Raw genomic sequence first — 16,633 nt, forward strand, 5'->3', positions numbered from 1 at the left:
TTTGTGCCAATAAAAAATGCAATAAAATACCATGGTGCCCTAACTGTGAGGCTTTTCTGCTTCCATGCCTTTACTTCATATTTACAAGGCTTAAGTAGTATGATGTTTGCCATGTTGGGGGTGAGCATGGGGCCTGCACATCCTAACCAGAGCACCACTGCATTCTTGCAGTTTTCCACTACTATAAAATATCTGTTCAAAACTGTATAATAAATAAAATGTAACAGTTTTCATATAGAGGTTTAATATGGCATAAAATGTAACGAAGTAATAGATTTCATGGCTTTCTCACAAAGTTTGATAATGCTGTGTGGGAGTCTAGAACAGTTTGTACTTCTTCCCTTGGCTCATAGCTGTGCAATTCTCACCTGTGAGCAGGTACAGCTGTAGTGGTGCTTCCAATTTTGACTATTCTCTCTGTCCCTTCCTTGGTAAGTATTTACAGCAACACTTCACCAGGAACAAGCAACAGTCCAAGAAAGAAGATGCACATGTGCCCAGCAAAGAATGGTTCACCTTCAAAGGACAGGTTTATAGAACCTAGCTTAGCTGGCAAGAAAAAAAAAAATAAAAAAAAAATACAGCTATCTGCTACTAATACCAAAGATAAATTAACTTCTGGAATTATTTGCTTAATATCTGCCTATTTTTGATGCCTTGTTTAGGATGGGATGAGTCATGCTGGGGACATCAGATTCTCTCCTTCGCTCTCTGTTGGCCACAGAGGCAGAAAGTGATGACTGGCTTGTGTTGAACTTCTACCTTCACAGCAGCTGTGCTTAGGAGAAGCAGATCCAGGCATAGTAGCCAGAAATAAAAATCCACAGTCCTTTGGTAGCAAGGCCTATCTGAACTGCCTGTACAATTATCAGGACTGAGGGCAGCAGGCAGGCAATAACTGATGGAGGAAATGGGTGTGAATTAATTTCCCAAATCTCAGACACTGTCATGTCAGGTCACTCCTCAGCCCAGCCCCAGGGAGAAAGAGAAGCAGCCATACTAATTAAACCACAGGGCACTGATGCCCTAAAATATGACATGAGGTCACATGGAAAGGAAACAGCATCCTAGATATGCAGAGAGTGCAGGGCACGGGACTAGGGAAATGTTTGTTGTAAGTGCTTATCCTCTGTGACTATTCCTGTAACTGAGAACAGTTTATTAAGTGCTATCCAAAACGTACATATTATGGACGTGATGCTGGCATGAAGATAGAATGAGTGGGTGGCACTGGATGCCATTCATTTTATAGACATGGAAGTTTAGGGTACCTTAAATGAGGTGGGAGCAGGTTTGGCACTGGTAGAGTGTTTGAAGCGCACGACTCATGAGCAGTGGCTGGAACCACTTGGCTTGTTCAGCTTGGAGAAGGATAAGGAGTGACCACCACAGTCTAAAGCTTCCTCCTAGGGGCGAGTGAATGGGGAGTTGCTGATCTCCTTTTTGGGAAGCAGTGATAGGACACAGGGAAATGGAATGGAGCTGCATTAGTCAAAGTTCAAACTGAATATTAGGGAAAGGCTTTTCAACCAGAGGGTGGTCACTCACTGGAACAGGCTCTCCAGGGAAGCAGTCATGAGTTCAAGGAATGTCTGGATGATGCTCTTACGTGGTTTAGGTAGTCCTGGGAGGAGCAGGGAGTTGCTCCTTGTGGATCCCTTCCAACTTGAGATTTTCCATGACTTCTTTGGACAGCCGTTAGGGGTAATGTAAGAGTTGTTAGTCCAAGTCCTTCTGTCTAGCTACAGTTTTGGTAATGGAATTATCAGTGTTTTTAATATAGTATTTATATTAAAGTGACACCATTCACCAAAATGAAAGCAAAGCAAAACACCAACACTTACTAGGCAAAACTCAACCAGTAGGTCCTGCTATGCTGATAGTGCAACTGACATGAAGAAAAGGGCCAGTACTACCCTTGCCAGTGCATGTTAGCCTAGTCTGAATGCCAATAGCAGCCAGAATTATTATCCCCTGGATGAGAACCAAAAGAGATTTAGGTAATACTGAGAAATTAAATAGTAATGTGGAATTATCAAAGTAGCAGATATTTTATTGATATCCATTCTGATACCCCCTTTCGTTTCTGGTTGATTAGTGTTTTACCTGCAACATTCCTGAATACTGGCAAGACAGATCCCTGAAGATGAGGAAGAGTCGTTTATATCAGGCACCATCTCTCAGGGGCCAGGACACTGAGAGTTCTGCTGCTTGGGAAGGAACTCAGTTAATAAGCTTGAGGACTTCTGAAGTTTCTTCTTACAGTCTCCCACATACCAGAAAAGACACAAAGATTTTCTTTATCTAACAGTTTCTCATCCCATATTCTGAATCCGTACCAAATTCTGAGCTGTGATTTTGTGTTTTGGAATTTGTACTCAAGAACTGCTTGCTCTCAGATCTGCTAACCTGGCCTTCCAGACGCCTTCGTTACCATCTGCCACATGCCCGAGGTGTCAGTGCACACAGTTACACAACCCCATGCACGAACAAATGAGTCCTGTCCTTCACTGTGTTTTGGCTGTACAAACACTGTGTTTTGGCTCAACAGTCTGGAAGCCAGCAGCTCTGGCTCTCTAGGAACAGCCTTGGGGTAGGATGGCACTTCACCAACAGACAGTTTTATTCTTCACTAGCAAAAATACAGCTTGGAGAATTGACATTTTTTATAGATCCTGATGCACTTTGGCCATTGAAATAAAGTGAGAGGGTAGATCTCAGAGTGAGCCAAGAAGCATTTGGGTAACATGAAAGGACAAGGCCACTTAAATCACTTAAAATGCGACCGCATTTCTAAGTTGTCCCCTAAACACGAGTCAGGTGATAGACAAAGAAATGTTGAAAGGGGATACAGAGGTAAAATATTCCTGTCAGCACCTTAAAGAATCTTAGAACAAAACAAAACAATGTTGGCACAGTTCCCAGCTCTGAAACTTTCATTAAGGTGAAAACCTAAAAAAAAAACCATAGGAATCCTCATTTTGGATTGCTGCGAATTTTTCTCATTTCTAACCCAGGATTTCTTGTTTTCAATTAGCATGGTATTAGTAAAAATCACAGTATATGTGCAGCTGTAGGACTAGTTCTTTAGTCATACATGTTTAACTAAGAACATATTTTTATATTGTTTTCTTTACCTATTTAGGCACAGTTTTTATTTCCTTGTTTTCTTTAAGAATGATCCAGAACCAAGATCCAGAACCTTGTGACTTTTCCACATCTCATGCATGCCTGATACTTAAAATACGAGCAGGTACCTTAGGCAACAGATTCAGAATATGTTTTCTTACAACCTCAGCAGCTTTGCTTTCCTTTCCTAACCAGTGTTGAGTTACAAACTTAGGGCAGCTGGGCATCAACATCAAGCCACAGTTACAGTCCAAGATGGATACTCAGGCTGTGTTCAGACATCTAATTTAGATGAAACTCAGAGGGCCAAAATTAAGAGTCTATTTAATTGCACTCAGTGAAAAGAGACAGGAGGACCTCCATGGTAACTCTAATTTAGAATCTTCAGGAAAGCCATTTTGAACGCTTTTCACTATCAGCTGCATATGAGGTCTTAGGCAGTTCAGCTTGCAAGATAGGTAATGCAAATAGCTCCTAAAGTGAGGATACCACTCTCTGGATAAGACATAGAAGAATATCAGTTACTCCCTTCAGTACTTCCTTCCCCCAGAGAACATCTGGGAAAATCTCCCTCCCGAGAACCGAATTGAACAGTTCTCAGACAGTGAAATTGAACATCATGAAAGCAAAAAGGCGGGGAAGAGATAAATGGACCCACTAAAGCTTCTCTACCCTGTCATGCAAACCTCAGTTCTTCAGCTGACCTTGGCCTCAGTGAGAGGCTACAGCATGAGGTTTGGTCCTATTTCTGTTCTCAAACATCTACTCGCGTTCCAATTGCAGACAGCAAAGTGTCAGCTGGCTGCTGGAGCCCTGCAACAGCTTTGTCCTGGTGTCCCTGTCTCCCTTCAGCCTCTGGGCCTCGTTCAGGTAGGTCACATCTGCACTGCTCGCTGAAACACTCCTGCTCCATTCTGCAGGCATGGAGACCCAGAGCTTGGCTTGCTTTGCATCCATACACCTCAACTTTCCTCCTTTCTCTTGTCCCTTCCCTGCCTCAAAAAAGTTTTTCTCTCATAGATTTCTGAGAACAAGGGCTCGCCAATGCCACCATAAAGCATTTCCTGGGAGAGTGCTGCCTCCTGTGGGTTAAAACCACGGCAGGGACCATGCCAGCGATGGCACAGTGACTGTGGCGCAAGCCAGGGCTTTAGGGCATGGCCTGTCCCTGCTTACAGATGCAGCCTGGCTACCTTTGCATGTGGGAAGGCAGAGCCAGAAGGGAGTCCAAGTGGATGAGCAAAGGGTAAATCAGTTCTTTTCAAACTGGGAACGCAGCACTTGTTTTTCCAGGTTTGCCTTTCTGTTCTTTCACTCCATGTGGTCTTAAATAAATCTGTAAATATATGCAAGTCTGTTGAGTGAGAAAGACTGAAATCAACAAGAATTTTGAAATTAAAAGCTACTGTAAGACGGCCAGGCTCCTGGGCATTCTGAGTAAAACTGGAAGTTTTGGTCTGAAGCAGACTATGAGCTACTGCAGAGGCTCCAGCAGAGCCCCCAAGATGATGAGGGGATGCAGCATCTCTCTTATGAGGAGAAACCATGGGAGCTGTTTAGTCTGGAGAAGACTGAGCAGGGATCTCACCAGTACATCTCAAGCTCAAAGGCAGGTGCAAAGAGGATGCTACCAGGCATCCATTTGGTGGTGCCCAGAGACAAGATGCAGAGCAATTGCCACAGACTAGAACACAAGAAGTACCACCTCAACATGAGAAAGAACTTTACCTTGAGGGTGACAGAGCAGTGGAACAGGTGAGGTCATGGAGTCTCCTGCTCTGGAGACATTCAAAACCTCTCTGGACACATTCCTGTATAACCTGCTGTAGGTGACCCTGCCTTGGCAGAGTCTTGGCCTGAATGATCTCCAGAGGTCCCTTCCAACAATTCTGTGATTGTGAAACATCTGGGTGATGTTTAAGGACCACAGTGTGCTGCTGCCACCACAGGAGACATGGGAGGTCTGGGAGTAGACCAAGGTACTAAAAAGCACTACAGCACAGTCCCTGCTTCCCATCAGCAGGAAGAGTAAGAGCCAATAAGCTCCCTGAGGAGATGCTGCAGGAAAAGTAAATTACAGGATCCATTCTCCACTTTTCCAGAAGTCTGCTGTCCTGGCAGAATATTTATCTTGCTCAAGTTGGTCCTACTTAGACAAGTCTGCAAAAAGAGAACAGACTCTTGGTCAGTCAATTAATCATAATTAATAATGATAACATGAATGAACCAAGCACAGTAATTAAAGCCTGAGGAAAAGAGCAAGAAAACCCCACCTGCCAAAGTGATATTTCCTCTCCATCCCTTGGCTAAAGCTAGGGTGTTGTCTTGTCTAGCTCAGCACCTGTGATACTATCCCATTATTGTTTCAACAGGCAAAAAACTAAACAGGATGCTGGTGGGCTTTCTCATAAAGACCCGTCTCAGTATTACAACCACTCCTAACAAACTTCTGGAAGTGATGCAGTTACTCAAGTTTTAGGGCTGAAAATGGTTTCTAAGAACAAGAGAAGATAAATTCTTTTGTTAGGTCAGATTACCCTGCTTCTATCCAAAGAAAATAATGTACTTTCTTCTGAATCATTTAGCAGGGATGCTTGTCAAAGCAAAGTGAAACAGGAGGCTGGGATCCAGGATGGCGACTCCCATGTTTTTCAAGGCCAGCTTTAATCTTGTTGCTGGTTTGTCTTTAAGGATGCCAAATAACAGTGAAATGAGATAGCACAAAGATGAGATGACTTGTTTATAAGACATCAATTGACACCTGCTTTCTTTCTCAAGTAGCCTTACACCCAAATGTGATTTTGTTGTATATTTTATTATGCTATTATTTATTGACCTCATGTATCCAGGACATAAGTGTTAATACAGCTTGAATTGTTCAAGACAAATTATTAAAAAAAAAAAAAAAAAAGTGGTTTTTTGAGTAAGGGCCAATAAGAACATGGCAAATTGGAAGGAAACAGCTCACAATTCATGCAGAAAAGGAAAGTTAAGGAATAAGTGTCTGCCTTGCAAGGCTCCACAATGGGCCATTGTCAATTGATGCCAAATCGCATACATCATCTTCCCTGGAAGTGAAGATCTATTACCCAAAACTCTGCATGGGAAGAATAAGCTGGAAGAAGCTGTGATGCAGTCATCTCCCACTGAGTTTTCTCTGGAACTTTCCTTTGTTGGGAGAAGAGCTCAAACCAGCCTCAGAGGAACCACTTCTGGGGGCTGTGAAACCACACAGATCCCTTGAGATCTTCAGGGATGATGGGCATGGCTGAGTTGATGCTGATCAGCGTGTAGCTTTGAGACAAGACTTTCCCTCAATCACTGCTCCAGTCAGCACGGAATTATGTTACTATGTTACCAAACCCTTTCAGCGCATCATCTGAGAAGAGCCCTCTGCCAAGTGCTCAGCTTCCCTGAAAGATTGGTAAATAAATTACATGACACGACAGGTAAATTACAAATTGGTATCTGCATAAAAGAGGTACATTACCTCCCTCTGTCAGGTATCCCTGTGAGAAAGTATCTTCCAGGTTTTTAATCTAATGGCACTGGACAGGTTTTGTGATGGTTGATCCCTGTTACAGATTGGGCTCTCTGCCTGGCCTGACATCAGGTTCTATTCCCTGCTGCATGGGTTTCATAAATGCCTAGCCTGGGGTTATGCATGCCCCCTAACTGTGTCAATACCTCCCCTGTGTTTTACAGTGCCTTCACCCAGGCACTGAAGTTTGAGGGTGCTCTTCTGTCTGGAACCTCTATATGAATATGACTCATCTCACCTAATTTCAGTGGTCAGCCAGATGTGTCCCTTGGTCTCTCTATATAGGCAGTGGAAACGGTACTTTTAAAATATATTTTAGACTTCTCCTTGTCCTGGTTACAGGAGAAGTTTCGCACTATGTGGGTGTAACCCAAACTGTGTATTCTACTCCCCTCTATTTAATTTCTGGCAAACCGTTAGTGAAGGGTCTTTTGCTGTTGCTGCCAATGCACATCCAACACCTCAGGCTACAAGCTGTGTGTTAAATGAGACAAAGGAGAAGAGGCAACCCTTGAAGCAGGGAAGTGTCTTTTCCTTCACAAATTGCTCAGCTGTGATAACTCCCTCCAGGGAAGCACCAGCAGAGTCACACCCTTCCTGAGGGGGTCGTCTCTGCTAGCGGGCCATCATGGACTCAGTGGCACCAGCAGAATGCGCAGCTGCAATGACTCACAGGATTACATCATTCCACCGTGAAAATCCCCACCCTGGCTGGGGGTGGTACTGAGCATTCCCACCTGAGCCTGACTGGGAGCTTGGGACATCACTACCACCACCCAAGAGGGTGATCCAGAGGAGGACCAGAAGTTCTACAGGACCACTGCTTTTGACTGCAGCACCATCCTAACCAACAGGGTGCAAGGCTGTGCTCTGACTCAGTGGGTTCAAGCCAGTTTTCTGGGTAATGATTGTATTTCATTGTAATTATTGTAATTTATTGTGATCTTTCTATGGCATTGTAACTCCAATATGAATTTTATTTTAGGGTAATTGTGTGGGGTTCATTTCTCCTACTGGTTTATGATCAAACCAGCACAACTTCTTTAAGAAAATGAGTCATAGCTTAGCTGTACCTATTCTTGTCACTGGCTATAAAAGGAATAGCTCAAATGTACATCTAATCCACTGAAACCCATAAATTGAGTCTTGCTATTGACTCAAATGGGCTTTTGACTGAAGCCTGCTACATTGCTCTAGCACTGAAGAGACCCCACTATGGCATCCACTCTGAAGCCACTGGAGATACCTACTGAGTGCTGTAGGACAGCTGCTGGAATAACCTGTGGCTGTGGAAGGCGGTTATTGTCCAGGCTGACATTTCCGTGCTGTGAAGCTGTCTTCTGGTGTTGTGCCAAAGGAAATTGGGTCTGTGAATGAGCTGCAGAGATCACCGCTGCACTTGCAGGCTAAACCTGATTTTTAGTGTACCATTTTTGTAAGACAGAGCTTAGCCTAAAATACACACATGACATTGGTTGAGAAAACCATAAACATGTAAGAAAGGCTTTTTTATGAGTCCTATGGACAACAGGCCAGTCCAGCCCAAGGAGGTGACAGCACCATACTCAGAGCTCTGTCAGAGGATGAGTGCTGCCTCCTGAGGCTGCTCCAGAGGCACACAATCAAACTGGCACTGGAAGAAAGCAAGCCTGAACACTCTGAGGGAAAATACATTATTTGTATTTCTTAAAGTTCTCCCTGTATGCTACTCCTGGGCTTCTCTTCCAAATTTTCAAACCTGCTCTATTCAGGAACAAAACTTCTGCCAATTGACAGGTCTCTAGCCCCACAGAACAGGCTCGACAAGACCAAAGACAAAGCGGTAAGGCTTTCGACACTTTCTGATAATGAAATGGTAACCTTTCTTTTCTTTAATATTTGGAAATAATTGGTTAATATGCTGCTAGCCTCCAGACATGGTGCTTTCAGCATTACTGTTAGTTTTTAAGGAGTGGTTGTTGTACTGAAAAATTACCTTCAGCAGTGACTTTATACAGGAATTCCAGAGAGGGGTTCTGTGGCCTAAATTTATTCATCCATTCTCACATTCATCTGTTGTCATAGGGTGACTTTACCTTTAAGATAGCTTTGGGAGCTAAGGAAGTTGAAGCTGCTGGTGGCTGATGAGAGTCTTTTCTCCTGACCAATTATTGGTCACTTCTAAGAATTGACAGCAGTTTTGACCATTGAAAAGTGAGATCAACTTGTGAACCCTACCTTAAGATGTAAAGCCAGAGCTCTCTTGTTCTCTTTGTTTCCTGGCTGTGAAAGGTAACAGAGCTCCGGCTGGCCTCCTGTTCCCTGCCCAGCCCATGCGGCCCGGGCATGGGGCCTGCGGGGCTTGCCCTGGGCTCTGGCCGGGCCAGGCCGGTCCCTGGCTCGGCTGCAGGTTTTGCTGTGACTGAATTCACCAGAAACTGCCGAGTAAAGAAAGGAAATAGCTCTGAACCTGCGGCGGGAGACAGTGACCACACTCTCCAGAGCAGCCATGAAGAATCTTCCATCGCTGACAACTCCAGCTGCTGCTCCAGCAGAGATCACAGAACCATCTACAAAGCCTGGGCAAGATTTTAACCTTTTCATTACCCAGATGAGACTTGCAGATTAATCCTTTTATCCAGAGAGAGAAAAACAGAGTAATCAACATGTAAAAAGACTTTATAAACTATCAGAGACAGTAAAGAAAAAAATTAAGCTTCAGAAAAAGTAGAGAATAAGGAGATGCTTTATAAGCTGAAATATTTTTCTGTTAAAGCTATGGAGATGGACAATAGCGTCCTGAAAAAACTCCTTTAATTCATGACAGAGTATATAGGGAGGAATAGAGTGTTCAAAGTTTGGATTTTAAGCAAAAGGTGGAGTAATTGTGATACAGTGAGGTGCTGGAATAGGGTGAGACAAAGTAATAGTTAAAGATTTGAGGCCTTGAGAGCCAATGAGAAAACTGTTTCCAGAGAAGCTCACAGAAACAGATGAAGAGAACTTTTGCCTTTGAATAACTCATCCTTAAAAGTTATATCCCTAGACTCATTGACCCATGCACACCTCAGAATGATGTGAAATGGGAGGAGTGAACTGATGACAAGATTTCCGGGCAGCTAGCATCAGAAAAATAGAGAGCTATAACAGAAATAGCTTTCTTGTAGAAAACTCCATAAATTAGCAGAAGAAGACTTCTGTTTCTCTACAAAGACTGATAAAAAGACTCTAGCAGGAATTGGGACTGTTTTAAACACCAAAGTTCCAAAGTTTTTTTGTCTCTATGTTGTCATGTGAACAAAGAAATAGTGGGTAGTGAGGGATAAAAGGGTTTTCTGGAAGTTTATTCTGGTGTTCTTATTCTTGTAGTTTGTTAATAAACTTTATTTCCTTTTAAGTTTTAAGCCTGTTTTGCTCTTGTTCTAATCCATACCTCACAGCAAGAAATAAGTAATTTTTTTAGTTACTGCTTTAAAACCACAACATCTGTTTTCTTCTACAGTCAGAGGATGAGGAAATAATCATCTATTTGAAACCAGATTTGTGCAAGCATGTTGGTAAACAAATATAACTGTTACCTTGGAAAGCAAATCTGTGCAGGTTTAATTTTACTATTAGATCTTATCTCTAAAGCAGATGAAATTAAGCTGAATTCCATATTTCTGCCTATGCCACTCTGTCTGGGCACACGATTGACCTTGGGTTGAACCAGCTACTATTTAACTTGTGCCTTATTTAGAGCCCAAGCTTATAGAAAAGATGTATAAAGGAAGATACTGGAACTTACAAGTCAGTCTGTGTTTATCAGTACAAGCTGGGAACACAGATAAACAATGCAGGAATTGTACTCTCTGTTTTAAAACAATTTACTGTTTAAACTTGAAGAGCCCACCCTGGAGATATGTCTCACATCCTTCTATAATCAAGGTCAACAAAAAAATTCCTGTTGACTGTTGTGGTTAAAACTATCTGGTGGACATCTGTCTATTGACTTTCAAGGATTTTGGAATTTTGGAGTGGAGAAAAGTATACAATGGGATTGTTTGTTTGTTTGTTTGTTTTAATATGATGACTATTAAGATGAGCAACACAAAAAGATACTTTCTTGAATGTTTCTCCAGAATATAAAAAAGGTAAATAAAATGTTACACTGATAGGGGAGACAATTTCCTGGATGGATAAGGACAGAGCCATGGAGAGAAGCAGTCAGCTGAGGGTGACTGATTGGACAAAAATCTGCAGCCTCTGCTCTGAGTCACTAGGGGCCCTGAGGAGTCCCAGGAAACTGGTGGGAGATAAGGGGCTTGCTTTGTGCACTGAAGAGTGGCAGGAAACCAAAATGTAAATTATTTTATCTCCACTAAAGCCTCTCATTTTCTATATTAAAAGGTTTTATCTCTAAAATAAATTTCAATTTTAATGCTGGCCTGAACATTTTTGCTTTCCCTGGCCCAAGAAAGGAAAAGTGGAGAATTATCTATCATTAGTTTGTTCCTTGCGGATTAGTTCTGACGGCTTTGCCCCACCTGTGGAGAAAGAGGTTTTCATTCTCATCATTGTACTGGAGTGTTCATTTATTCCACTGCAGATCAGTGAGCATACTCAAATTATAGAAAAAAAGGGTTCTACATTAGATGCTTGTGCTAAGTGTTACTGGCACCTGGCAGCAGAGCCACAGGCTGGCAGCAGACTCTCCTGCCAGCACACACACAGCCCTTGCCTGCTTGGCTGCCTGTCCGTGTCAGGCTCTGCAGTCACACTCCTGGGCTCGTGATGTGCAGGACAGAGATGAACCTCAGGTTAGATTATTTCACTCTTCAAGTACAAGACTCCATGGAAAGTGTGGCTGCAATGAGATGCTCAACCATCACGGTGCTTCTCTGAAAAGCCTTTTGCTGAACTGTGCTACATGCACTGTTTTTTCCAGCTAGAAAAAAGATTATTTAGCAATGGGTTTTATGTATTTCTCTGTGTTTTTTCCATTCTACTCTTCCTTGTTGTTCAGCATTATCTTTCACATGTACTACATTTGACAGACAGAAGCCAGCCATACACACAGGGACAGTGAAGACACCAGTGTAGGCTATGCAGGGAAATCATTCTGTTCGGTAGGGTCCTGACATCTTTCCCATCCTCTAGCTCTGATGGTATTTTTCCCCTTGGTAGATATGAGATGCATCACTGTCCCACTTAACCCTGTTATGTGACCACTAAAGTACATGGTTTAATATTCTGACCTTTTTCTTGGAGGAGAATCCCATATTAACATTTACTAAAGCATCAATACTTACAAATAAGGGCCATGAAATAATTTGATAAAAGAAGGAGGGAAGACAAGAAACTCTTGCAGTCTACTCAGGTTGCACTACTTTCTGCTCTGTTATTCATCTCACACACAATGCAAGTTAAATCCTAGGATCTACAAACCCCTGATGTTAAGATGGTGCAGTTGTTTCTCACTCACTGTTCTCTGCTAAATGCAGCAACCAGTTTAATTTCTTGGATGTGTCTCCATGACCTAGGAGGCAAAGGTTACTGTGTACAACACATGCGCAGTAGTGGATTGGATTTAAAATCTGTTCTTTAACTTCCAAGGCTTTAGGTATCACAAACCTCAAAAATGCAGTCATAGTATGGACATGTTTTACATGTTCCAGACTGAAAAATGTCTGGGCTATAATATCAGTGGCTACTTGGTTGAAACTGCCTGAAGACTTTGCTCAGAAGGCAAATGCCAAATCACATCTTCTATCACTGAAAACTGCACAAGTATTTCTATTTACTATGCAAGGAGGTTTTGCCCCTATGCCATCTTGTTGGATCACCTTGGATAATGAACTCTGATTTCAGAAATTCTTCTCTGGCCAACACTGAACTGAAGCTGCTGGAGATGTACTTATAGCCAGCTCAATAGCCTTGGACATTGAAGTTTTCCTTTTACCTACCAAAGCAGTAGTAATACAAATAGCCCCACATGGCTCTAAGTGCTGGTAGACTTTAAACCACTTATGCTGTTTCCAGAAAACATTTCGTCAACAGTCTTGCACTAAAACCTTGGCTCCAGACCTCCCAAATGCAACAGAAATCAATAGGACTGTTTGTGGGACATTTTTAGAAACTGAATGCATTCATGAATTGTTAGGGCTGAGACACAAAACATAAGATTCTGGATGCTAAATTGTAACCATAAAAAATAATATCCCCATATTTCCTTAGTGTCAAGAATACATTTTATATTGTTAAAAATATTAATATCAAGTCAAAAAGTATAAATATTCACTGAAGGAATTTAAGTTCTATGTCAAGAGAGAGAGGAATAGGTAGTTCAATTTTCCTTAAATGGAGAAGTAATTTTAGTAATTTTTAGTATGGATAAACAATGTGTGGTTTCAAAGTTACCTAATAGGATGGCTATGGGGCCTGCAACTGGAAGGACCATAGTCAGTGACCTTTCTGAGATGCCTGCATTTCACAGACTTCTTGTGCAGTCATGAGGTAGTCTTTGGAGCCATATATAAGTACATTAAACATTCCTGTGGAACTCAGTTCCAAATTAATGGAAAATAACAACAACAATAATAATGCCACACTTTAGAATGCAGAGGATTTCTCTGTACCTCACTTTTGTGCTTAGAGGGTGCTTCCCAAAACAAGAATTCCATTAGAAACTGTTGTACACACACATACACATATTATTTTCTACCTCTTTTCCCTCTCATCCCTCTGCTGCTCCAATGGTTCTTAAGGCTGATGGCTGCGTTCTAGTGTTGGTGGGAGAGATTTCAACACCTGGAGTGCCTCTCTGAAAGAATGTAATATTCATGTTCACGTTTATGGTTTCTTCTTTCTCTCTCCAAGATCCACCCAGGTCATCCTTTGCTAACATGCTCTTGCATCTTTGACCAGTCTGCAGCTTCACGTTGTTTCCACATTTACTATGTAAGTTCTACCTTTTAACAGATTAGATACTAGCTTTTATTCTCTTTGTTACCCCTAAACCCAGTTTTCTCCAGATTTATCTCTGTATTTCTTTAGCTGACCATTAGGGCACTGTTTATAGCTACAGCATCTCTGGTGACAGCCTACACCCATCTCTTATCATGTCTGTGCTTCTCCACATTGCATCCCATGTCCCTGCTTCTCAAGACCTCTGCTGTTGCACCAGGCCTATATTTCTCTGCACTGCATCTAGTGCTGGAGTGGTGCATCTCATTCAGTGCAGACTAACTGCTTGTTACTCTGACTGTGTCACACAAAGTAAAATCCTCAGCCATAGACATCTGAACAGTCAGAGAAGGTGCTCTCTCAACCAAGTAAGCCCAAACTGGAGGTAGGTGAGGGAGAGTTCAGGCAAGGCAAGCCTGACCATCCTCAGTCCTGAGGGCTTTCAGACTTATATCAAAGCTTATGGTCTGTTCCTAGGAATAGCAATAGGATAGTCCAGGGCTGTGTGCCTACACAGTCCCCTGATGTCCCAGTGCGGTGCTCTAAGGATGTGCTGCCTGTCTTAGTAAAACAGAGTAAAACCAAAAACAATTGCAGAAGCAGACGTGATTTTTTTGTCCTGGTAGGACATGTGTGACCAACCTTGTGCTTAGTAATTGTCTGTAGGTAAATGCCTCTATAACCTAGATGGAGTAAATATCTTGGAAAGTCACCTTAAGTACCACAGCCTATAAAGTCCTGAGGCACCAGGTCTTCAGTTTACAGAATCACAGATTGGGTAAGGCTGGAAGGGACCACAGGGAGTCATCTAGTCCAACCTCCCTGCTCAGTCAGGGTTGACCTAGAATGCATTACACAGGATGGTATCCAGATGATTCTTCCTTATATTTAATTTTATTGCTTTTATTTTGTTTATTTTTATTTATTTATATTTACATGTGTTTTCTCCCAGTCTTTCCTCCCATGCTTATAAATCATGATTTCCTGCTTTGCTAAGTCAGCCATGAAAACAGAAATGCTATAAAACAAACTAGAGAAAGATTAGAGAAAGGTTCCTCCAAAATATAGCTCTGAAATGAGCAGTCTCAATCCATGATTTATCTTGCACACACGTGTTTCATGTAAATGTACCTGGCTTAAGGAATTAGTTTTATCAGCCTCCCCCAGGGCTGTGAGAGCACTGTGGTGGTGACAGACAGTGGCATACAGGAGGTAACTGGCAGGGCTATCAACACTTCTTCATGGTGGTGGGAGGGTTTCTGAACAGCATGGAGTTTCATGCTGTAGGCTGGGGACAGTCTCCTGTAATACCTGGCATTACCCATTTACATAACAAAAATTAAGGAATGTAATAGCTGAATACATGATATCCTGGGCTTATTAGGAAGGAAAACCACAGTTATGCTGTGCAGCTGAACGTTTTCTGCAGCCAGACCAAAAATGTGAAGATTGCCTGAGCCAGCTATTGTGTTTTAAAGCAAAGGGACAAAGATTCACAAATCCCACCACAATCTGTGAAAGCTTGTCTTCCTACAGGGTCAAATGAAATACAACACTTCCATAACTGGTGTTTCTCCATAGGTTATGAGAAACATCTGAAACCAAGTACTTGTCACTGTAATGTTTCCCATACCCCACCTTTGACTCACCCGAGACAGATCTGTATCTCTCACCACAAAAGTTATAACTAGCAGCAGAGATGTTTTTTAAGTTCCTCTCATTGTATTATTTGTCAAACATAACCATTAAGGGATCATTAGCAGATAAATGCTACTCAAAATTGTGTTCTGATGCCAGTAGAAGTGATTGCTGCAATTTTTTACCTATACTCTTGTAATTTCATGTTTACCTGAGGATATGTGCTGTACAGACCTTATTCTGTTTCCTTTAAACTTAAAGCTAAGTTTTTCTTATAAGTTAAAGGGAGGAAAATAAGCTGAGAAGAGGCCTTAAAAAAACCTGAGCAGAAATCTGAGAAAGGGACTGTCAGAGAGAACTCACATGACAAATCTGCAGATTTCCTTGGCAGTTATTTTGGTAATGGGACAAGATGAGTTCAGTTATTATTCACACAGTGATCATGTGGTCCTTTGAAGTGCTAACAGGTCATTTTTGCTCACTTTGTATCGAGAACAATCCCTTGTTTCTCAATGCAAAGCTTATAAATCTGAGTGGGATGTCAGGTCAATTTCTGTCATACTACAAATAAAAGCAGTGTTATGCCCAGGGGTAGATCTCATTAGTTCTTTGATCCAGTAACCATGTTGTTGTATGAATCTGGGGCTGGCAGGTGGTGGTGTTGAGAATACATGGGCAGAGAGTAAGGGCAGGGAGGAAGCAGCTTGACCCTGGCTGCAGAGCTGTGCTTGAAGGGTGGGTCTGTTCAGGGATTTCAGTGCTGCTCCTGGGACCTGGCTTCAGGCAGCAACAGAGCAGAGTCCTGGTGCACATGTTCCCTTAGTCTCTGCTACCACCTCTATTAGCATTGGATCCCCATTCTGTGACTGCCTGTGCTAACACACAGCTGTCCTCACTCACAACAGGGGTCAGGCAGGTTTTAAGCAATAAAGCTGTGTTGCCATCTGATGATTTAGTTAAAGCTGCTTGCTACCAAGTCCTGGCTGGATTCTCTGTATACATTGGCAGGGGACATGAACTAAGAAGCATTTTCAGAATACACTGCCCATACTATGAAGCGTCCTCGTTTTGGTGTGTAAGAATCAAGTGTTCACTGGCCAGAGAGAAGCACCAGACCATGGCACTGCTTCAAAACTGTTAAGATCCATGCTTTAGGCATTCCTTCTACAAATCCTGCAGTTCCTTCTGCCTCTGCACTTATTTAATTGCTCCCATTCACATCTTCATCCTCAGTACACACACAGTTTCTCGTTCTATGCTTTGTAATAACACATGTTCACACATCTGTAGGTCCTATTGCCTAGAGTTAAGTCCAGAGACCAGATGGTCTCCAGCTGTACGGTTGTGTGCTCTGGTTTCATCCATCTTTGGGAGTTGAGCTGTGTCTGTTCAAGTGGGATA

This window comes from Poecile atricapillus, chromosome 2 (genome assembly GCF_030490865.1).
Source record: "Poecile atricapillus isolate bPoeAtr1 chromosome 2, bPoeAtr1.hap1, whole genome shotgun sequence".
NCBI classification, from domain to species: Eukaryota; Metazoa; Chordata; class Aves; order Passeriformes; family Paridae; genus Poecile; species Poecile atricapillus.